This window comes from Oryctolagus cuniculus, chromosome 10, assembly GCF_051225735.1.
Source record: "Oryctolagus cuniculus isolate XC-2025 breed Fujian yellow rabbit chromosome 10, ASM5122573v1, whole genome shotgun sequence".
Lineage (NCBI taxonomy): Eukaryota > Metazoa > Chordata > Mammalia > Lagomorpha > Leporidae > Oryctolagus > Oryctolagus cuniculus.
The window spans coordinates 74011298-74034133 of NC_142876.1; the positions used below are offsets into that span (position 1 = coordinate 74011298).

General features: G+C 69.3%; 9 non-coding genes across 9 annotated transcripts; all 9 read left to right on the forward strand.

Annotated features, from left to right (window-relative positions):
• The first annotated feature begins 1991 nt into the window (after positions 1-1991).
• LOC149123996 (5S ribosomal RNA) lies at positions 1992-2110 on the forward strand. Its single transcript, XR_016215489.1, has one exon. It is a non-coding gene; the product is annotated as a 5S ribosomal RNA (ribosomal RNA).
• Positions 2111-4447: 2337 nt separating this feature from the next.
• Positions 4448-4566, forward strand: LOC149123997 (5S ribosomal RNA). Its single transcript, XR_016215490.1, has one exon. It is a non-coding gene; the product is annotated as a 5S ribosomal RNA (ribosomal RNA).
• Positions 4567-6908: 2342 nt separating this feature from the next.
• On the forward strand, positions 6909-7027 carry LOC149123998 (5S ribosomal RNA). Its single transcript, XR_016215226.1, has one exon. It is a non-coding gene; the product is annotated as a 5S ribosomal RNA (ribosomal RNA).
• A 2335-nt stretch (positions 7028-9362) lies between these two features.
• On the forward strand, positions 9363-9481 carry LOC149123999 (5S ribosomal RNA). The gene has a single exon (XR_016215227.1). It is a non-coding gene; the product is annotated as a 5S ribosomal RNA (ribosomal RNA).
• A 2320-nt stretch (positions 9482-11801) lies between these two features.
• LOC149124000 (5S ribosomal RNA) lies at positions 11802-11920 on the forward strand. Its single transcript, XR_016215228.1, has one exon. It is a non-coding gene; the product is annotated as a 5S ribosomal RNA (ribosomal RNA).
• A 2336-nt stretch (positions 11921-14256) lies between these two features.
• Positions 14257-14375, forward strand: LOC149124001 (5S ribosomal RNA). Its single transcript, XR_016215229.1, has one exon. It is a non-coding gene; the product is annotated as a 5S ribosomal RNA (ribosomal RNA).
• Positions 14376-16739: 2364 nt separating this feature from the next.
• On the forward strand, positions 16740-16858 carry LOC149124002 (5S ribosomal RNA). Its single transcript, XR_016215548.1, has one exon. It is a non-coding gene; the product is annotated as a 5S ribosomal RNA (ribosomal RNA).
• A 2361-nt stretch (positions 16859-19219) lies between these two features.
• Positions 19220-19338, forward strand: LOC149124003 (5S ribosomal RNA). The gene has a single exon (XR_016215230.1). It is a non-coding gene; the product is annotated as a 5S ribosomal RNA (ribosomal RNA).
• A 2337-nt stretch (positions 19339-21675) lies between these two features.
• On the forward strand, positions 21676-21794 carry LOC149124004 (5S ribosomal RNA). Its single transcript, XR_016215231.1, has one exon. It is a non-coding gene; the product is annotated as a 5S ribosomal RNA (ribosomal RNA).
• Positions 21795-22836: the final 1042 nt, after the last annotated feature.

Genomic DNA, 22836 nt, shown 5'->3' on the forward strand with positions numbered 1-22836 from the left:
CTCACCGCCCGCCAGGGCGCTCCCCTGCCGGCCGCCCCAACCCCGCAGCCCGCCGCACCAGCAGCTCCCGGCACCTGCACTCCCACCGCCCCTCCCGGGCTCCTGTCTCCCAGGGAGCCCAATGACTGTGACCACGACCACGACCACGACCACCGCCCGAAGACGACGCCAGGGCGCGGTTGCCCACCACTCAGGGCCCGGTGCCTCGCGCAGCCCAACCCGCGGGCCCTCTGCGCCACCTGGCCGTGCGGCGGCCACGCGCCACAGCCGCGGAAGCCCTCCAGAGCGCAAAGGAGGGACCCCACACCAAGCCTCGCAGGCAATACAGGCACCCTCTCCCTCTGTCTCTGACTTACACCAACACCTACACGTCTCTCTCTCTTTCTCTCTCTCTCTCTGTCTCTCTCTCCTCTCTCTGTCCCCCTCTCCCCCATCAGCCCTGACTCACACAGCATCCAAACGGGGCACCCTTTTGGCAGGCCAGGCAGAGACCCGCGGCCACAGGCTGCGTGCCCACAGGACCTCCCCGGGACAGAGGGTCCGTGGCAGGCAGGCAGCACACAGCCTGTGGTCTCTGTGGGGAGCAACTCGGATTGGACTGAGTTACTGGAATTAAGACTTATTCTATGCATCTGCTCTCCCACAATATGGCGCTGGGAGAGGAGAAAACAGCTTCTATGCAGCTGCCTCTTGCCAACTTGAGTGATGACCTCCAGGAGCTGATCCTGCTCCTGATTGGAGGAGAGCAGCGTACTTGGCGTGTGGGCAGCCGAGTTGGGATTGGCGGAAGAGGACTATAAAGGAGGAGAGAGACAACATGCACCAGGAACATCTAAGGGGAACACCTGTGCAGCCCCCGAGAGAGCCGGCCGGCCGGCCGGCGGTGTGCCGCTCCCCCGCGGAAGTGGGGAATGTGGCAGGGGGAACCGCCCTTCCACGGAGGTGGAAGGGACGGTAGCCAACCCGGGAAGAACCAGCAGCAAACCCGGGGAGGGCCGAGCAGACGAAAGAACAGCGCAGGGTCCTGTGTCGTTCCTCCATGAAGAGGGGGAGCGACAGTCTCGAACTGGCTGCCGGGCTGGAGGGTGCGGGTCGCGCTGAAGCGCCCCACCCTCCCGTGAGGGAACGGGCGCTGAGGACGGAAATCCCTCTGTGCCACGAAGGGTGTCGGGGTGTGCGACTGTGTGCCCCTTGTGTAGGCGTGTGTGTGTGTGTGTGTGTGTGTGAGTGCCCACGCGAGCGTGCGGCGGGGGTGATTCCGTGCGCTGCCGCCCTCCTTCCCGACCTGCTGCCCCACTTGGGCCCCCGTGACCGAGCGGGGACAAGGGTCCCCAGGCCCTCAGCTGTCCTCGCGGCGTGGGAGTGTGTGGAGGCGCGGCGGCCGTGCCGGGGGAGGGCGGGCGACCTGTGCGTCAGCGGTGGGGGGGCTGCTGGCGGCCGGGTAGGAGGGAAGGCCCGGGCCGCGGTGGTGTGGGGCGCCGAACCCCCTGGTGCCGGGACCCGCGAGCCGCGGGGCGCAGCCCTGGGCAGGCGTGGAGGCTGCCGGGCACGGCTGGCGTGTGGCTGGGCGATGGCGGCAGGCAGGGGATCCGGCCTAGAAAGAGAGAGTAGGAGTTCCCTGTGGCCAGCGGCAGCCGGAGGAGGTTGGCTCCCCTTGGCTTGGCGGCAGCGTGCCGACTGGGCGCCCGGTGCTGCAGGTCCTGGGCTGGGCAGGCGGAGGGCTGGAGTTCGGGCACTGGTGCAGGGCTAGGCGGAGGGCGGCTGAGGAGGAGGGGGGGGGAGGAGGAGAAGAGAAGAGAAGAGAAAAGAGGGAGGAGGCGGAGGAGAAGCGGCAGCGGGAGCGGGAGCGGGAGCGGGAGCGGGAATGGGAATGGGAATGGGAATGGGAGTGAGAGCGGGGAGCGGGCAGGAGGAGGAGGAGGAGGCGGCGGCGGCGGCGGCGGCGGCTGTGCGGGCGCGCACTCAAGAGGGGCCTGGAGGCAGCCTCTGGCGTCTACGGCCATACCACCCTGAACGCGCCCGATCTCGTCTGATCTCGGAAGCTAAACAGGGTCGGGCCTGGTTAGTACTTGGATGGGAGACCGCCTGGGAATACCGGGTGCTGTAGGCTTTTGCCCCGCGGCACCCTCCCCTTTTGCTCGCCTTTGGCTGGCTGCCTAGCCACGCCCCCATCCGCCAGCCCGCACGCCGGGACCCCTGCGACCCCCAACGCAGCTCCAGCAGGGGGCAGAAGCCCGACCCCTCCACCTGGCAGCCCCAGCCCGCCCGCGCCTCGGGCCTGGGCCTGGGCCTGGGCCTGGGCCTGGGCACGGGCACGGGCACGGGCACGGGCACGGGCGGGCCGGCCAGCTGTCCCCGGCTGCCGCAGCCCCACCGCCAACCCCGGGGCCCACCCCGGGACACAGGCCACGCCCCGCGCCATCCAGCGCGCCCCCTCCAACCCCAAACCAGCGACTCACCGCCCGCCAGGGCGCTCCCCTGCCGGCCGCCCCAACCCCGCAGCCCGCCGCACCAGCAGCTCCCGGCACCTGCACTCCCACCGCCCCTCCCGGGCTCCTGTCTCCCAGGGAGCCCAATGACTGTGACCACGACCACGACCACGACCACCGCCCGAAGACGACGCCAGGGCGCGGTTGCCCACCACTCAGGGCCCGGTGCCTCGCGCAGCCCAACCCGCGGGCCCTCTGCGCCACCTGGCCGTGCGGCGGCCACGCGCCACAGCCGCGGAAGCCCTCCAGAGCGCAAAGGAGGGACCCCACACCAAGCCTCGCAGGCAATACAGGCACCCTCTCCCTCTGTCTCTGACTTACACCAACACCTACACGTCTCTCTCTCTTTCTCTCTCTCTCTCTGTCTCTCTCTCCTCTCTCTGTCCCCCTCTCCCCCATCAGCCTTGACTCACACAGCATCCAAACGGGGCACCCTTTTGGCAGGCCAGGCAGAGACCCGCGGCCACAGGCTGCGTGCCCACAGGACCTCCCCGGGACAGAGGGTCCGTGGCAGGCAGGCAGCACACAGCCTGTGGTCTCTGTGGGGAGCAACTCGGATTGGACTGAGTTACTGGAATTAAGACTTATTCTATGCATCTGCTCTCCCACAATATGGCGCTGGGAGAGGAGAAAACAGCTTCTATGCAGCTGCCTCTTGCCAACTTGAGTGATGACCTCCAGGAGCTGATCCTGCTCCTGATTGGAGGAGAGCAGTGTACTTGGCGTGTGGGCAGCCGAGTTGGGATTGGCGGAAGAGGACTATAAAGGAGGAGAGAGACAACATGCACCAGGAACATCTAAGGGGAACACCTGTGCAGCCCCCGAGAGAGCCGGCCGGCCGGCCGGCGGTGTGCCGCTCCCCCGCGGAAGTGGGGAATGTGGCAGGGGGAACCGCCCTTCCACGGAGGTGGAAGGGACGGTAGCCAACCCGGGAAGAACCAGCAGCAAACCCGGGGAGGGCCGAGCAGACGAAAGAACAGCGCAGGGTCCTGTGTCGTTCCTCCATGAAGAGGGGGAGCGACAGTCTCGAACTGGCTGCCGGGCTGGAGGGTGCGGGTCGCGCTGAAGCGCCCCACCCTCCCGTGAGGGAACGGGCGCTGAGGACGGAAATCCCTCTGTGCCACGAAGGGTGTCGGGGTGTGCGACTGTGTGCCCCTTGTGTAGGCGTGTGTGTGTGTGTGTGTGTGTGTGTGTGAGTGCCCACGCGAGCGTGCGGCGGGGGTGATTCCGTGTGCTGCCGCCCTCCTTCCCGACCTGCTGCCCCACTTGGGCCCCCGTGACCGAGCGGGGACAAGGGTCCCCAGGCCCTCAGCTGTCCTCGCGGCGTGGGAGTGTGTGGAGGCGCGGCGGCCGTGCCGGGGGAGGGCGGGCGACCTGTGCGTCAGCGGTGGGGGGGCTGCTGGCGGCCGGGTAGGAGGGAAGGCCCGGGCCGCGGTGGTGTGGGGCGCCGAACCCCCTGGTGCCGGGACCCGCGAGCCGCGGGGCGCAGCCCTGGGCAGGCGTGGAGGCTGCCGGGCACGGCTGGCGTGTGGCTGGGCGATGGCGGCAGGCAGGGGATCCGGCCTAGAAAGAGAGAGTAGGAGTTCCCTGTGGCCAGCGGCAGCCGGAGGAGGTTGGCTCCCCTTGGCTTGGCGGCAGCGTGCCGACTGGGCGCCCGGTGCTGCAGGTCCTGGGCTGGGCAGGCGGAGGGCTGGAGTTCGGGCACTGGTGCAGGGCTAGGCGGAGGGCGGCTGAGGAGGGGGGGGGGAGGAGGAGAAGAGAAGAGAAGAGAAAAGAGGGAGGAGGCGGAGGAGAAGCGGCAGCGGGAGCGGGAGCGGGAGCGGGAGCGGGAATGGGAATGGGAATGGGAATGGGAGTGAGAGCGGGGAGCGGGCAGGAGGAGGAGGAGGAGGCGGCGGCGGCGGCGGCGGCGGCTGTGCGGGCGCGCACTCAAGAGGGGCCTGGAGGCAGCCTCTGGCGTCTACGGCCATACCACCCTGAACGCGCCCGATCTCGTCTGATCTCGGAAGCTAAACAGGGTCGGGCCTGGTTAGTACTTGGATGGGAGACCGCCTGGGAATACCGGGTGCTGTAGGCTTTTGCCCCGCGGCACCCTCCCCTTTTGCTCGCCTTTGGCTGGCTGCCTAGCCACGCCCCCATCCGCCAGCCCGCACGCCGGGACCCCTGCGACCCCCAACGCAGCTCCAGCAGGGGGCAGAAGCCCGACCCCTCCACCTGGCAGCCCCAGCCCGCCTGCGCCTCGGGCCTGGGCCTGGGCCTGGGCCTGGGCCTGGGCCTGGGCACGGGCACGGGCACGGGCACGGGCACGGGCGGGCCGGCCAGCTGTCCCCGGCTGCCGCAGCCCCACCGCCAACCCCGGGGCCCACCCCGGGACACAGGCCACGCCCCGCGCCATCCAGCGCGCCCCCTCCAACCCCAAACCAGCGACTCACCGCCCGCCAGGGCGCTCCCCTGCCGGCCGCCCCAACCCCGCAGCCCGCCGCACCAGCAGCTCCCGGCACCTGCACTCCCACCGCCCCTCCCGGGCTCCTGTCTCCCAGGGAGCCCAATGACTGTGACCACGACCACGACCACGACCACCGCCCGAAGACGACGCCAGGGCGCGGTTGCCCACCACTCAGGGCCCGGTGCCTCGCGCAGCCCAACCCGCGGGCCCTCTGCGCCACCTGGCCGTGCGGCGGCCACGCGCCACAGCCGCGGAAGCCCTCCAGAGCGCAAAGGAGGGACCCCACACCAAGCCTCGCAGGCAATACAGGCACCCTCTCCCTCTGTCTCTGACTTACACCAACACCTACACGTCTCTCTCTCTTTCTCTCTCTCTCTCTGTCTCTCTCTCCTCTCTCTGTCCCCCTCTCCCCCATCAGCCCTGACTCACACAGCATCCAAACGGGGCACCCTTTTGGCAGGCCAGGCAGAGACCCGCGGCCACAGGCTGCGTGCCCACAGGACCTCCCCGGGACAGAGGGTCCGTGGCAGGCAGGCAGCACACAGCCTGTGGTCTCTGTGGGGAGCAACTCGGATTGGACTGAGTTACTGGAATTAAGACTTATTCTATGCATCTGCTCTCCCACAATATGGCGCTGGGAGAGGAGAAAACAGCTTCTATGCAGCTGCCTCTTGCCAACTTGAGTGATGACCTCCAGGAGCTGATCCTGCTCCTGATTGGAGGAGAGCAGCGTACTTGGCGTGTGGGCAGCCGAGTTGGGATTGGCGGAAGAGGACTATAAAGGAGGAGAGAGACAACATGCACCAGGAACATCTAAGGGGAACACCTGTGCAGCCCCCGAGAGAGCCGGCCGGCCGGCCGGCGGTGTGCCGCTCCCCCGCGGAAGTGGGGAATGTGGCAGGGGGAACCGCCCTTCCACGGAGGTGGAAGGGACGGTAGCCAACCCGGGAAGAACCAGCAGCAAACCCGGGGAGGGCCGAGCAGACGAAAGAACAGCGCAGGGTCCTGTGTCGTTCCTCCATGAAGAGGGGGAGCGACAGTCTCGAACTGGCTGCCGGGCTGGAGGGTGCGGGTCGCGCTGAAGCGCCCCACCCTCCCGTGAGGGAACGGGCGCTGAGGACGGAAATCCCTCTGTGCCACGAAGGGTGTCGGGGTGTGCGACTGTGTGCCCCTTGTGTAGGCGTGTGTGTGTGTGTGTGTGTGTGTGTGTGAGTGCCCACGCGAGCGTGCGGCGGGGGTGATTCCGTGCGCTGCCGCCCTCCTTCCCGACCTGCTGCCCCACTTGGGCCCCCGTGACCGAGCGGGGACAAGGGTCCCCAGGCCCTCAGCTGTCCTCGCGGCGTGGGAGTGTGTGGAGGCGCGGCGGCCGTGCCGGGGGAGGGCGGGCGACCTGTGCGTCAGCGGTGGGGGGGCTGCTGGCGGCCGGGTAGGAGGGAAGGCCCGGGCCGCGGTGGTGTGGGGCGCCGAACCCCCTGGTGCCGGGACCCGCGAGCCGCGGGGCGCAGCCCTGGGCAGGCGTGGAGGCTGCCGGGCACGGCTGGCGTGTGGCTGGGCGATGGCGGCAGGCAGGGGATCCGGCCTAGAAAGAGAGAGTAGGAGTTCCCTGTGGCCAGCGGCAGCCGGAGGAGGTTGGCTCCCCTTGGCTTGGCGGCAGCGTGCCGACTGGGCGCCCGGTGCTGCAGGTCCTGGGCTGGGCAGGCGGAGGGCTGGAGTTCGGGCACTGGTGCAGGGCTAGGCGGAGGGCGGCTGAGGAGGAGGGGGGGGGAGGAGGAGAAGAGAAGAGAAGAGAAAAGAGGGAGGAGGCGGAGGAGAAGCGGCAGCGGGAGCGGGAGCGGGAGTGGGAATGGGAATGGGAATGGGAGTGAGAGCGGGGAGCGGGCAGGAAGAGGAGGCGGCGGCGGCGGCGGCGGCGGCGGCGGCGGCGGCGGCTGTGCGGGCGCGCACTCAAGAGGGGCCTGGAGGCAGCCTCTGGCGTCTACGGCCATACCACCCTGAACGCGCCCGATCTCGTCTGATCTCGGAAGCTAAGCAGGGTCGGGCCTGGTTAGTACTTGGATGGGAGACCGCCTGGGAATACCGGGTGCTGTAGGCTTTTGCCCCGCGGCACCCTCCCCTTTTGCTCGCCTTTGGCTGGCTGCCTAGCCACGCCCCCATCCGCCAGCCCGCACGCCGGGACCCCTGCGACCCCCAACGCAGCTCCAGCAGGGGGCAGAAGCCCGACCCCTCCACCTGGCAGCCCCAGCCCGCCCGCGCCTCGGGCCTGGGCCTGGGCCTGGGCCTGGGCCTGGGCACGGGCACGGGCACGGGCACGGGCACGGGCGGGCCGGCCAGCTGTCCCCGGCTGCCGCAGCCCCACCGCCAACCCCGGGGCCCACCCCGGGACACAGGCCACGCCCCGCGCCATCCAGCGCGCCCCCTCCAACCCCAAACCAGCGACTCACCGCCCGCCAGGGCGCTCCCCTGCCGGCCGCCCCAACCCCGCAGCCCGCCGCACCAGCAGCTCCCGGCACCTGCACTCCCACCGCCCCTCCCGGGCTCCTGTCTCCCAGGGAGCCCAATGACTGTGACCACGACCACGACCACCGCCCGAAGACGACGCCAGGGCGCGGTTGCCCACCACTCAGGGCCCGGTGCCTCGCGCAGCCCAACCCGCGGGCCCTCTGCGCCACCTGGCCGTGCGGCGGCCACGCGCCACAGCCGCGGAAGCCCTCCAGAGCGCAAAGGAGGGACCCCACACCAAGCCTCGCAGGCAATACAGGCACCCTCTCCCTCTGTCTCTGACTTACACCAACACCTACACGTCTCTCTCTCTTTCTCTCTCTCTCTCTGTCTCTCTCTCCTCTCTCTGTCCCCCTCTCCCCCATCAGCCCTGACTCACACAGCATCCAAACGGGGCACCCTTTTGGCAGGCCAGGCAGAGACCCGCGGCCACAGGCTGCGTGCCCACAGGACCTCCCCGGGACAGAGGGTCCGTGGCAGGCAGGCAGCACACAGCCTGTGGTCTCTGTGGGGAGCAACTCGGATTGGACTGAGTTACTGGAATTAAGACTTATTCTATGCATCTGCTCTCCCACAATATGGCGCTGGGAGAGGAGAAAACAGCTTCTATGCAGCTGCCTCTTGCCAACTTGAGTGATGACCTCCAGGAGCTGATCCTGCTCCTGATTGGAGGAGAGCAGCGTACTTGGCGTGTGGGCAGCCGAGTTGGGATTGGCGGAAGAGGACTATAAAGGAGGAGAGAGACAACATGCACCAGGAACATCTAAGGGGAACACCTGTGCAGCCCCCGAGAGAGCCGGCCGGCCGGCCGGCGGTGTGCCGCTCCCCCGCGGAAGTGGGGAATGTGGCAGGGGGAACCGCCCTTCCACGGAGGTGGAAGGGACGGTAGCCAACCCGGGAAGAACCAGCAGCAAACCCGGGGAGGGCCGAGCAGACGAAAGAACAGCGCAGGGTCCTGTGTCGTTCCTCCATGAAGAGGGGGAGCGACAGTCTCGAACTGGCTGCCGGGCTGGAGGGTGCGGGTCGCGCTGAAGCGCCCCACCCTCCCGTGAGGGAACGGGCGCTGAGGACGGAAATCCCTCTGTGCCACGAAGGGTGTCGGGGTGTGCGACTGTGTGCCCCTTGTGTAGGCGTGTGTGTGTGTGTGTGTGTGTGTGTGTGTGAGTGCCCACGCGAGCGTGCGGCGGGGGTGATTCCGTGCGCTGCCGCCCTCCTTCCCGACCTGCTGCCCCACTTGGGCCCCCGTGACCGAGCGGGGACAAGGGTCCCCAGGCCCTCAGCTGTCCTCGCGGCGTGGGAGTGTGTGGAGGCGCGGCGGCCGTGCCGGGGGAGGGCGGGCGACCTGTGCGTCAGCGGTGGGGGGGCTGCTGGCGGCCGGGTAGGAGGGAAGGCCCGGGCCGCGGTGGTGTGGGGCGCCGAACCCCCTGGTGCCGGGACCCGCGAGCCGCGGGGCGCAGCCCTGGGCAGGCGTGGAGGCTGCCGGGCACGGCTGGCGTGTGGCTGGGCGATGGCGGCAGGCAGGGGATCCGGCCTAGAAAGAGAGAGTAGGAGTTCCCTGTGGCCAGCGGCAGCCGGAGGAGGTTGGCTCCCCTTGGCTTGGCGGCAGCGTGCCGACTGGGCGCCCGGTGCTGCAGGTCCTGGGCTGGGCAGGCGGAGGGCTGGAGTTCGGGCACTGGTGCAGGGCTAGGCGGAGGGCGGCTGAGGAGGAGGGGGGGGGAGGAGGAGAAGAGAAGAGAAGAGAAAAGAGGGAGGAGGCGGAGGAGAAGCGGCAGCGGGAGCGGGAGCGGGAGTGGGAATGGGAATGGGAATGGGAGTGAGAGCGGGGAGCGGGCAGGAAGAGGAGGCGGCGGCGGCGGCGGCGGCGGCGGCGGCGGCGGCGGCGGCTGTGCGGGCGCGCACTCAAGAGGGGCCTGGAGGCAGCCTCTGGCGTCTACGGCCATACCACCCTGAACGCGCCCGATCTCGTCTGATCTCGGAAGCTAAGCAGGGTCGGGCCTGGTTAGTACTTGGATGGGAGACCGCCTGGGAATACCGGGTGCTGTAGGCTTTTGCCCCGCGGCACCCTCCCCTTTTGCTCGCCTTTGGCTGGCTGCCTAGCCACGCCCCCATCCGCCAGCCCGCACGCCGGGACCCCTGCGACCCCCAACGCAGCTCCAGCAGGGGGCAGAAGCCCGACCCCTCCACCTGGCAGCCCCAGCCCGCCCGCGCCTCGGGCCTGGGCCTGGGCCTGGGCCTGGGCACGGGCACGGGCACGGGCACGGGCACGGGCGGGCCGGCCAGCTGTCCCCGGCTGCCGCAGCCCCACCGCCAACCCCGGGGCCCACCCCGGGACACAGGCCACGCCCCGCGCCATCCAGCGCGCCCCCTCCAACCCCAAACCAGCGACTCACCGCCCGCCAGGGCGCTCCCCTGCCGGCCGCCCCAACCCCGCAGCCCGCCGCACCAGCAGCTCCCGGCACCTGCACTCCCACCGCCCCTCCCGGGCTCCTGTCTCCCAGGGAGCCCAATGACTGTGACCACGACCACGACCACCGCCCGAAGACGACGCCAGGGCGCGGTTGCCCACCACTCAGGGCCCGGTGCCTCGCGCAGCCCAACCCGCGGGCCCTCTGCACCACCTGGCCGTGCGGCGGCCACGCGCCACAGCCGCGGAAGCCCTCCAGAGCGCAAAGGAGGGACCCCACACCAAGCCTCGCAGGCAATACAGGCACCCTCTCCCTCTGTCTCTGACTTACACCAACACCTACACGTCTCTCTCTCTTTCTCTCTCTCTCTCTGTCTCTCTCTCCTCTCTCTGTCCCCCTCTCCCCCATCAGCCCTGACTCACACAGCATCCAAACGGGGCACCCTTTTGGCAGGCCAGGCAGAGACCCGCGGCCACAGGCTGCGTGCCCACAGGACCTCCCCGGGACAGAGGGTCCGTGGCAGGCAGGCAGCACACAGCCTGTGGTCTCTGTGGGGAGCAACTCGGATTGGACTGAGTTACTGGAATTAAGACTTATTCTATGCATCTGCTCTCCCACAATATGGCGCTGGGAGAGGAGAAAACAGCTTCTATGCAGCTGCCTCTTGCCAACTTGAGTGATGACCTCCAGGAGCTGATCCTGCTCCTGATTGGAGGAGAGCAGCGTACTTGGCGTGTGGGCAGCCGAGTTGGGATTGGCGGAAGAGGACTATAAAGGAGGAGAGAGACAACATGCACCAGGAACATCTAAGGGGAACACCTGTGCAGCCCCCGAGAGAGCCGGCCGGCCGGCCGGCGGTGTGCCGCTCCCCCGCGGAAGTGGGGAATGTGGCAGGGGGAACCGCCCTTCCACGGAGGTGGAAGGGACGGTAGCCAACCCGGGAAGAACCAGCAGCAAACCCGGGGAGGGCCGAGCAGACGAAAGAACAGCGCAGGGTCCTGTGTCGTTCCTCCATGAAGAGGGGGAGCGACAGTCTCGAACTGGCTGCCGGGCTGGAGGGTGCGGGTCGCGCTGAAGCGCCCCACCCTCCCGTGAGGGAACGGGCGCTGAGGACGGAAATCCCTCTGTGCCACGAAGGGTGTCGGGGTGTGCGACTGTGTGCCCCTTGTGTAGGCGTGTGTGTGTGTGTGTGTGTGTGTGAGTGCCCACGCGAGCGTGCGGCGGGGGTGATTCCGTGCGCTGCCGCCCTCCTTCCCGACCTGCTGCCCCACTTGGGCCCCCGTGACCGAGCGGGGACAAGGGTCCCCAGGCCCTCAGCTGTCCTCGCGGCGTGGGAGTGTGTGGAGGCGCGGCGGCCGTGCCGGGGGAGGGCGGGCGACCTGTGCGTCAGCGGTGGGGGGGCTGCTGGCGGCCGGGTAGGAGGGAAGGCCCGGGCCGCGGTGGTGTGGGGCGCCGAACCCCCTGGTGCCGGGACCCGCGAGCCGCGGGGCGCAGCCCTGGGCAGGCGTGGAGGCTGCCGGGCACGGCTGGCGTGTGGCTGGGCGATGGCGGCAGGCAGGGGATCCGGCCTAGAAAGAGAGAGTAGGAGTTCCCTGTGGCCAGCGGCAGCCGGAGGAGGTTGGCTCCCCTTGGCTTGGCGGCAGCGTGCCGACTGGGCGCCCGGTGCTGCAGGTCCTGGGCTGGGCAGGCGGAGGGCTGGAGTTCGGGCACTGGTGCAGGGCTAGGCGGAGGGCGGCTGAGGAGGAGGGGGGGGGAGGAGGAGAAGAGAAGAGAAGAGAAAAGAGGGAGGAGGCGGAGGAGAAGCGGCAGCGGGAGCGGGAGCGGGAGCGGGAGCGGGAATGGGAATGGGAATGGGAATGGGAGTGAGAGCGGGGAGCGGGCAGGAGGAGGAGGAGGAGGCGGCAGCGGCGGCGGCGGCTGTGCGGGCGCGCACTCAAGAGGGGCCTGGAGGCAGCCTCTGGCGTCTACGGCCATACCACCCTGAACGCGCCCGATCTCGTCTGATCTCGGAAGCTAAGCAGGGTCGGGCCTGGTTAGTACTTGGATGGGAGACCGCCTGGGAATACCGGGTGCTGTAGGCTTTTGCCCCGCGGCACCCTCCCCTTTTGCTCGCCTTTGGCTGGCTGCCTAGCCACGCCCCCATCCGCCAGCCCGCACGCCGGGACCCCTGCGACCCCCAACGCAGCTCCAGCAGGGGGCAGAAGCCCGACCCCTCCACCTGGCAGCCCCAGCCCGCCCGCGCCTCGGGCCTGGGCCTGGGCCTGGGCCTGGGCACGGGCACGGGCACGGGCACGGGCACGGGCGGGCCGGCCAGCTGTCCCCGGCTGCCGCAGCCCCACCGCCAACCCCGGGGCCCACCCCGGGACACAGGCCACGCCCCGCGCCATCCAGCGCGCCCCCTCCAACCCCAAACCAGCGACTCACCGCCCGCCAGGGCGCTCCCCTGCCGGCCGCCCCAACCCCGCAGCCCGCCGCACCAGCAGCTCCCGGCACCTGCACTCCCACCGCCCCTCCCGGGCTCCTGTCTCCCAGGGAGCCCAATGACTGTGACCACGACCACGACCACGACCACCGCCCGAAGACGACGCCAGGGCGCGGTTGCCCACCACTCAGGGCCCGGTGCCTCGCGCAGCCCAACCCGCGGGCCCTCTGCGCCACCTGGCCGTGCGGCGGCCACGCGCCACAGCCGCGGAAGCCCTCCAGAGCGCAAAGGAGGGACCCCACACCAAGCCTCGCAGGCAATACAGGCACCCTCTCCCTCTGTCTCTGACTTACACCAACACCTACACGTCTCTCTCTCTTTCTCTCTCTCTCTCTGTCTCTCTCTCCTCTCTCTGTCCCCCTCTCCCCCATCAGCCCTGACTCACACAGCATCCAAACGGGGCACCCTTTTGGCAGGCCAGGCAGAGACCCGCGGCCACAGGCTGCGTGCCCACAGGACCTCCCCGGGACAGAGGGTCCGTGGCAGGCAGGCAGCACACAGCCTGTGGTCTCTGTGGGGAGCAACTCGGATTGGACTGAGTTACTGGAATTAAGACTTATTCTATGCATCTGCTCTCCCACAATATGGCGCTGGGAGAGGAGAAAACAGCTTCTATGCAGCTGCCTCTTGCCAACTTGAGTGATGACCTCCAGGAGCTGATCCTGCTCCTGATTGGAGGAGAGCAGCGTACTTGGCGTGTGGGCAGCCGAGTTGGGATTGGCGGAAGAGGACTATAAAGGAGGAGAGAGACAACATGCACCAGGAACATCTAAGGGGAACACCTGTGCAGCCCCCGAGAGAGCCGGCCGGCCGGCCGGCGGTGTGCCGCTCCCCCGCGGAAGTGGGGAATGTGGCAGGGGGAACCGCCCTTCCACGGAGGTGGAAGGGACGGTAGCCAACCCGGGAAGAACCAGCAGCAAACCCGGGGAGGGCCGAGCAGACGAAAGAACAGCGCAGGGTCCTGTGTCGTTCCTCCATGAAGAGGGGGAGCGACAGTCTCGAACTGGCTGCCGGGCTGGAGGGTGCGGGTCGCGCTGAAGCGCCCCACCCTCCCGTGAGGGAACGGGCGCTGAGGACGGAAATCCCTCTGTGCCACGAAGGGTGTCGGGGTGTGCGACTGTGTGCCCCTTGTGTAGGCGTGTGTGTGTGTGTGTGTGTGTGTGTGTGAGTGCCCACGCGAGCGTGCGGCGGGGGTGATTCCGTGCGCTGCCGCCCTCCTTCCCGACCTGCTGCCCCACTTGGGCCCCCGTGACCGAGCGGGGACAAGGGTCCCCAGGCCCTCAGCTGTCCTCGCGGCGTGGGAGTGTGTGGAGGCGCGGCGGCCGTGCCGGGGGAGGGCGGGCGACCTGTGCGTCAGCGGTGGGGGGGCTGCTGGCGGCCGGGTAGGAGGGAAGGCCCGGGCCGCGGTGGTGTGGGGCGCCGAACCCCCTGGTGCCGGGACCCGCGAGCCGCGGGGCGCAGCCCTGGGCAGGCGTGGAGGCTGCCGGGCACGGCTGGCGTGTGGCTGGGCGATGGCGGCAGGCAGGGGATCCGGCCTAGAAAGAGAGAGTAGGAGTTCCCTGTGGCCAGCGGCAGCCGGAGGAGGTTGGCTCCCCTTGGCTTGGCGGCAGCGTGCCGACTGGGCGCCCGGTGCTGCAGGTCCTGGGCTGGGCAGGCGGAGGGCTGGAGTTCGGGCACTGGTGCAGGGCTAGGCGGAGGGCGGCTGAGGAGGAGGGGGGGGGAGGAGGAGAAGAGAAGAGAAGAGAAAAGAGGGAGGAGGCGGAGGAGAAGCGGCAGCGGGAGCGGGAGCGGGAGTGGGAATGGGAATGGGAATGGGAGTGAGAGCGGGGAGCGGGCAGGAAGAGGAGGAGGCGGCGGCGGCGGCGGCGGCGGCGGCGGCGGCGGCGGCGGCTGTGCGGGCGCGCACTCAAGAGGGGCCTGGAGGCAGCCTCTGGCGTCTACGGCCATACCACCCTGAACGCGCCCGATCTCGTCTGATCTCGGAAGCTAAGCAGGGTCGGGCCTGGTTAGTACTTGGATGGGAGACCGCCTGGGAATACCGGGTGCTGTAGGCTTTTGCCCCGCGGCACCCTCCCCTTTTGCTCGCCTTTGGCTGGCTGCCTAGCCACGCCCCCATCCGCCAGCCCGCACGCCGGGACCCCTGCGACCCCCAACGCAGCTCCAGCAGGGGGCAGAAGCCCGACCCCTCCACCTGGCAGCCCCAGCCCGCCCGCGCCTCGGGCCTGGGCCTGGGCCTGGGCCTGGGCACGGGCACGGGCACGGGCACGGGCACGGGCGGGCCGGCCAGCTGTCCCCGGCTGCCGCAGCCCCACCGCCAACCCCGGGGCCCACCCCGGGACACAGGCCACGCCCCGCGCCATCCAGCGCGCCCCCTCCAACCCCAAACCAGCGACTCACCGCCCGCCAGGGCGCTCCCCTGCCGGCCGCCCCAACCCCGCAGCCCGCCGCACCAGCAGCTCCCGGCACCTGCACTCCCACCGCCCCTCCCGGGCTCCTGTCTCCCAGGGAGCCCAATGACTGTGACCACGACCACGACCACGACCACCGCCCGAAGACGACGCCAGGGCGCGGTTGCCCACCACTCAGGGCCCGGTGCCTCGCGCAGCCCAACCCGCGGGCCCTCTGCGCCACCTGGCCGTGCGGCGGCCACGCGCCACAGCCGCGGAAGCCCTCCAGAGCGCAAAGGAGGGACCCCACACCAAGCCTCGCAGGCAATACAGGCACCCTCTCCCTCTGTCTCTGACTTACACCAACACCTACACGTCTCTCTCTCTTTCTCTCTCTCTCTCTGTCTCTCTCTCCTCTCTCTGTCCCCCTCTCCCCCATCAGCCCTGACTCACACAGCATCCAAACGGGGCACCCTTTTGGCAGGCCAGGCAGAGACCCGCGGCCACAGGCTGCGTGCCCACAGGACCTCCCCGGGACAGAGGGTCCGTGGCAGGCAGGCAGCACACAGCCTGTGGTCTCTGTGGGGAGCAACTCGGATTGGACTGAGTTACTGGAATTAAGACTTATTCTATGCATCTGCTCTCCCACAATATGGCGCTGGGAGAGGAGAAAACAGCTTCTATGCAGCTGCCTCTTGCCAACTTGAGTGATGACCTCCAGGAGCTGATCCTGCTCCTGATTGGAGGAGAGCAGCATACTTGGCGTGTGGGCAGCCGAGTTGGGATTGGCGGAAGAGGACTATAAAGGAGGAGAGAGACAACATGCACCAGGAACATCTAAGGGGAACACCTGTGCAGCCCCCGAGAGAGCCGGCCGGCCGGCCGGCGGTGTGCCGCTCCCCCGCGGAAGTGGGGAATGTGGCAGGGGGAACCGCCCTTCCACGGAGGTGGAAGGGACGGTAGCCAACCCGGGAAGAACCAGCAGCAAACCCGGGGAGGGCCGAGCAGACGAAAGAACAGCGCAGGGTCCTGTGTCGTTCCTCCATGAAGAGGGGGAGCGACAGTCTCGAACTGGCTGCCGGGCTGGAGGGTGCGGGTCGCGCTGAAGCGCCCCACCCTCCCGTGAGGGAACGGGCGCTGAGGACGGAAATCCCTCTGTGCCACGAAGGGTGTCGGGGTGTGCGACTGTGTGCCCCTTGTGTAGGCGTGTGTGTGTGTGTGTGTGTGTGTGAGTGCCCACGCGAGCGTGCGGCGGGGGTGATTCCGTACGCTGCCGCCCTCCTTCCCGACCTGCTGCCCCACTTGGGCCCCCGTGACCGAGCGGGGACAAGGGTCCCCAGGCCCTCAGCTGTCCTCGCGGCGTGGGAGTGTGTGGAGGCGCGGCGGCCGTGCCGGGGGAGGGCGGGCGACCTGTGCGTCAGCGGTGGGGGGGCTGCTGGCGGCCGGGTAGGAGGGAAGGCCCGGGCCGCGGTGGTGTGGGGCGCCGAACCCCCTGGTGCCGGGACCCGCGAGCCGCGGGGCGCAGCCCTGGGCAGGCGTGGAGGCTGCCGGGCACGGCTGGCGTGTGGCTGGGCGATGGCGGCAGGCAGGGGATCCGGCCTAGAAAGAGAGAGTAGGAGTTCCCTGTGGCCAGCGGCAGCCGGAGGAGGTTGGCTCCCCTTGGCTTGGCGGCAGCGTGCCGACTGGGCGCCCGGTGCTGCAGGTCCTGGGCTGGGCAGGCGGAGGGCTGGAGTTCGGGCACTGGTGCAGGGCTAGGCGGAGGGCGGCTGAGGAGGAGGGGGGGGAGGAGGAGAAGAGAAGAGAAGAGAAAAGAGGGAGGAGGCGGAGGAGAAGCGGCAGCGGGAGCAGGAGCGGGAGTGGGAATGGGAATGGGAATGGGAATGGGAATGGGAATGGGAATGGGAATGGGAATGGGAATGGGAGTGAGAGCGGGGAGCGGGCAGGAGGAGGAGGAGGAGGAGGCGGCGGCGGCGGCGGCGGCGGCGGCTGTGCGGGCGCGCACTCAAGAGGGGCCTGGAGGCAGCCTCTGGTGTCTACGGCCATACCACCCTGAATGCGCCCGATCTCGTCTGATCTCGGAAGCTAAGCAGGGTCGGGCCTGGTTAGTACTTGGATGGGAGACCGCCTGGGAATACCGGGTGCTGTAGGCTTTTGCCCCGCGGCACCCTCCCCTTTTGCTCGCCTTTGGCTGGCTGCCTAGCCACGCCCCCATCCGCCAGCCCGCACGCCGGGACCCCTGCGACCCCCAACGCAGCTCCAGCAGGGGGCAGAAGCCCGACCCCTCCACCTGGCAGCCCCAGCCCGCAGGCGCCTCGGGCCTGGGCCTGGGCCTGGGCCTGGGCCTGGGCACGGGCACGGGCACGGGCACGGGCACGGGCACGGGCGGGCCGGCCAGCTGTCCCCGGCTGCCGCAGCCCCACCGCCAACCCCGGGGCCCACCCCGGGACACAGGCCACGCCCCGCGCCATCCAGCGCGCCCCCTCCAACCCCAAACCAGCGACTCACCGCCCGCCAGGGCGCTCCCCTGCCGGCCGCCCCAACCCCGCAGCCCGCCGCACCAGCAGCTCCCGGCACCTGCACTCCCACCGCCCCTCCCGGGCTCCTGTCTCCCAGGGAGCCCAATGACTGTGACCACGACCACGACCACGACCACCGCCCGAAGACGACGCCAGGGCGCGGTTGCCCACCACTCAGGGCCCGGTGCCTCGCGCAGCCCAACCCGCGGGCCCTCTGCGCCACCTGGCCGTGCGGCGGCCACGCGCCACAGCCGCGGAAGCCCTCCAGAGCGCAAAGGAGGGACCCCACACCAAGCCTCGCAGGCAATACAGGCACCCTCTCCCTCTGTCTCTGACTTACACCAACACCTACACGTCTCTCTCTCTTTCTCTCTCTCTCTCTGTCTCTCTCTCCTCTCTCTGTCCCCCTCTCCCCCATCAGCCCTGACTCACACAGCATCCAAACGGGGCACCCTTTTGGCAGGCCAGGCAGAGACCCGCGGCCACAGGCTGCGTGCCCACAGGACCTCCCCGGGACAGAGGGTCCGTGGCAGGCAGGCAGCACACAGCCTGTGGTCTCTGTGGGGAGCAACTCGGATTGGACTGAGTTACTGGAATTAAGACTTATTCTATGCATCTGCTCTCCCACAATATGGCTCTGGGAGAGGAGAAAACAGCTTCTATGCAGCTGCCTCTTGCCAACTTGAGTGATGACCTCCAGGAGCTGATCCTGCTCCTGATTGGAGGAGAGCAGCATACTTGGCGTGTGGGCAGCCGAGTTGGGATTGGCGGAAGAGGACTATAAAGGAGGAGAGAGACAACATGCACCAGGAACATCTAAGGGGAACACCTGTGCAGCCCCCGAGAGAGCCGGCCGGCCGGCCGGCGGTGTGCCGCTCCCCCGCGGAAGTGGGGAATGTGGCAGGGGGAACCGCCCTTCCACGGAGGTGGAAGGGACGGTAGCCAACCCGGGAAGAACCAGCAGCAAACCCGGGGAGGGCCGAGCAGACGAAAGAACAGCGCAGGGTCCTGTGTCGTTCCTCCATGAAGAGGGGGAGCGACAGTCTCGAACTGGCTGCCGGGCTGGAGGGTGCGGGTCGCGCTGAAGCGCCCCACCCTCCCGTGAGGGAACGGGCGCTGAGGACGGAAATCCCTCTGTGCCACGAAGGGTGTCGGGGTGTGCGACTGTGTGCCCCTTGTGTAGGCGTGTGTGTGTGTGTGTGTGTGTGTGTGTGTGTGAGTGCCCACGCGAGCGTGCGGCGGGGGTGATTCCGTGCGCTGCCGCCCTCCTTCCCGACCTGCTGCCCCACTTGGGCCCCCGTGACCGAGCGGGGACAAGGGTCCCCAGGCCCTCAGCTGTCCTCGCGGCGTGGGAGTGTGTGGAGGCGCGGCGGCCGTGCCGGGGGAGGGCGGGCGACCTGTGCGTCAGCGGTGGGGGGGCTGCTGGCGGCCGGGTAGGAGGGAAGGCCCGGGCCGCGGTGGTGTGGGGCGCCGAACCCCCTGGTGCCGGGACCCGCGAGCCGCGGGGCGCAGCCCTGGGCAGGCGTGGAGGCTGCCGGGCACGGCTGGCGTGTGGCTGGGCGATGGCGGCAGGCAGGGGATCCGGCCTAGAAAGAGAGAGTAGGAGTTCCCTGTGGCCAGCGGCAGCCGGAGGAGGTTGGCTCCCCTTGGCTTGGCGGCAGCGTGCCGACTGGGCGCCCGGTGCTGCAGGTCCTGGGCTGGGCAGGCGGAGGGCTGGAGTTCGGGCACTGGTGCAGGGCTAGGCGGAGGGCGGCTGAGGAGGAGGGGGGGGGAGGAGGAGAAGAGAAGAGAAGAGAAAAGAGGGAGGAGGCGGAGGAGAAGCGGCAGCGGGAGCGGGAGCGGGAGCGGGAGCGGGAGTGGGAATGGGAATGGGAATGGGAATGGGAATGGGAGTGAGAGCGGGGAGCGGGCAGGAGGAGGAGGAGGAGGCGGCGGCGGCGGCGGCGGCAGCTGTGCGGGCGCGCACTCAAGAGGGGCCTGGAGGCGGCCTCTGGCGTCTACGGCCATACCACCCTGAACGCGCCCGATCTCGTCTGATCTCGGAAGCTAAGCAGGGTCGGGCCTGGTTAGTACTTGGATGGGAGACCGCCTGGGAATACCGGGTGCTGTAGGCTTTTGCCCCGCGGCACCCTCCCCTTTTGCTCGCCTTTGGCTGGCTGCCTAGCCACGCCCCCATCCGCCAGCCCGCACGCCGGGACCCCTGCGACCCCCAACGCAGCTCCAGCAGGGGGCAGAAGCCCGACCCCTCCACCTGGCAGCCCCAGCCCGCCCGCGCCTCGGGCCTGGGCCTGGGCACGGGCACGGGCACGGGCACGGGCACGGGCGGGCCGGCCAGCTGTCCCCGGCTGCCGCAGCCCCACCGCCAACCCCGGGGCCCACCCCGGGACACAGGCCACGCCCCGCGCCATCCAGCGCGCCCCCTCCAACCCCAAACCAGCGACTCACCGCCCGCCAGGGCGCTCCCCTGCCGGCCGCCCCAACCCCGCAGCCCGCCGCACCAGCAGCTCCCGGCACCTGCACTCCCACCGCCCCTCCCGGGCTCCTGTCTCCCAGGGAGCCCAATGACTGTGACCACGACCACGACCACGACCACCGCCCGAAGACGACGCCAGGGCGCGGTTGCCCACCACTCAGGGCCCGGTGCCTCGCGCAGCCCAACCCGCGGGCCCTCTGCGCCACCTGGCCGTGCGGCGGCCACGCGCCACAGCCGCGGAAGCCCTCCAGAGCGCAAAGGAGGGACCCCACACCAAGCCTCGCAGGCAATACAGGCACCCTCTCCCTCTGTCTCTGACTTACACCAACACCTACACGTCTCTCTCTCTTTCTCTCTCTCTCTCTGTCTCTCTCTCCTCTCTCTGTCCCCCTCTCCCCCATCAGCCCTGACTCACACAGCATCCAAACGGGGCACCCTTTTGGCAGGCCAGGCAGAGACCCGCGGCCACAGGCTGCGTGCCCACAGGACCTCCCCGGGACAGAGGGTCCGTGGCAGGCAGGCAGCACACAGCCTGTGGTCTCTGTGGGGAGCAACTCGGATTGGACTGAGTTACTGGAATTAAGACTTATTCTATGCATCTGCTCTCCCACAATATGGCGCTGGGAGAGGAGAAAACAGCTTCTATGCAGCTGCCTCTTGCCAACTTGAGTGATGACCTCCAGGAGCTGATCCTGCTCCTGATTGGAGGAGAGCAGCGTACTTGGCGTGTGGGCAGCCGAGTTGGGATTGGCGGAAGAGGACTATAAAGGAGGAGAGAGACAACATGCACCAGGAACATCTAAGGGGAACACCTGTGCAGCCCCCGAGAGAGCCGGCCGGCCGGCCGGCGGTGTGCCGCTCCCCCGCGGAAGTGGGGAATGTGGCAGGGGGAACCGCCCTTCCACGGAGGTGGAAGGGACGGTAGCCAACCCGGGAAGAACCAGCAGCAAACCCGGGGAGGGCCGAGCAGACGAAAGAACAGCGCAGGGTCCTGTGTCGTTCCTCCATGAAGAGGGGGAGCGACAGTCTCGAACTGGCTGCCGGGCTGGAGGGTGCGGGTCGCGCTGAAGCGCCCCACCCTCCCGTGAGGGAACGGGCGCTGAGGACGGAAATCCCTCTGTGCCACGAAGGGTGTCGGGGTGTGCGACTGTGTGCCCCTTGTGTAGGCGTGTGTGTGTGTGTGTGTGTGTGTGTGTGTGTGAGTGCCCACGCGAGCGTGCGGCGGGGGTGATTCCGTGCGCTGCCGCCCTCCTTCCCGACCTGCTGCCCCACTTGGGCCCCCGTGACCGAGCGGGGACAAGGGTCCCCAGGCCCTCAGCTGTCCTCGCGGCGTGGGAGTGTGTGGAGGCGCGGCGGCCGTGCCGGGGGAGGGCGGGCGACCTGTGCGTCAGCGGTGGGGGGGCTGCTGGCGGCCGGGTAGGAGGGAAGGCCCGGGCCGCGGTGGTGTGGGGCGCCGAACCCCCTGGTGCCGGGACCCGCGAGCCGCGGGGCGCAGCCCTGGGCAGGCGTGGAGGCTGCCGGGCACGGCTGGCGTGTGGCTGGGCGATGGCGGCAGGCAGGGGATCCGGCCTAGAAAGAGAGAGTAGGAGTTCCCTGTGGCCAGCGGCAGCCGGAGGAGGTTGGCTCCCCTTGGCTTGGCGGCAGCGTGCCGACTGGGCGCCCGGTGCTGCAGGTCCTGGGCTGGGCAGGCGGAGGGCTGGAGTTCGGGCACTGGTGCAGGGCTAGGCGGAGGGCGGCTGAGGAGGAGGGGGGGGGAGGAGGAGAAGAGAAGAGAAGAGAAAAGAGGGAGGAGGCGGAGGAGAAGCGGCAGCGGGAGCGGGAGCGGGAGCGGGAGCGGGAGTGGGAATGGGAATGGGAATGGGAATGGGAATGGGAGTGAGAGCGGGGAGCGGGCAGGAGGAGGAGGAGGAGGCGGCGGCGGCGGCGGCGGCGGCTGTGCGGGCGCGCACTCAAGAGGGGCCTGGAGGCGGCCTCTGGCGTCTACGGCCATACCACCCTGAACGCGCCCGATCTCGTCTGATCTCGGAAGCTAAGCAGGGTCGGGCCTGGTTAGTACTTGGATGGGAGACCGCCTGGGAATACCGGGTGCTGTAGGCTTTTGCCCCGCGGCACCCTCCCCTTTTGCTCGCCTTTGGCTGGCTGCCTAGCCACGCCCCCATCCGCCAGCCCGCACGCCGGGACCCCTGCGACCCCCAACGCAGCTCCAGCAGGGGGCAGAAGCCCGACCCCTCCACCTGGCAGCCCCAGCCCGCCCGCGCCTCGGGCCTGGGCCTGGGCACGGGCACGGGCACGGGCACGGGCACGGGCGGGCCGGCCAGCTGTCCCCGGCTGCCGCAGCCCCACCGCCAACCCCGGGGCCCACCCCGGGACACAGGCCACGCCCCGCGCCATCCAGCGCGCCCCCTCCAACCCCAAACCAGCGACTCACCGCCCGCCAGGGCGCTCCCCTGCCGGCCGCCCCAACCCCGCAGCCCGCCGCACCAGCAGCTCCCGGCACCTGCACTCCCACCGCCCCTCCCGGGCTCCTGTCTCCCAGGGAGCCCAATGACTGTGACCACGACCACGACCACGACCACCGCCCGAAGACGACGCCAGGGCGCGGTTGCCCACCACTCAGGGCCCGGTGCCTCGCGCAGCCCAACCCGCGGGCCCTCTGCGCCACCTGGCCGTGCGGCGGCCACGCGCCACAGCCGCGGAAGCCCTCCAGAGCGCAAAGGAGGGACCCCACACCAAGCCTCGCAGGCAATACAGGCACCCTCTCCCTCTGTCTCTGACTTACACCAACACCTACACGTCTCTCTCTCTTTCTCTCTCTCTCTCTGTCTCTCTCTCCTCTCTCTGTCCCCCTCTCCCCCATCAGCCCTGACTCACACAGCATCCAAACGGGGCACCCTTTTGGCAGGCCAGGCAGAGACCCGCGGCCACAGGCTGCGTGCCCACAGGACCTCCCCGGGACAGAGGGTCCGTGGCAGGCAGGCAGCACACAGCCTGTGGTCTCTGTGGGGAGCAACTCGGATTGGACTGAGTTACTGGATTTAAGACTTATTCTATGCATCTGCTCTCCCACAATATGGCGCTGGGAGAGGAGAAAACAGCTTCTATGCAGCTGCCTCTTGCCAACTTGAGTGATGACCTCCAG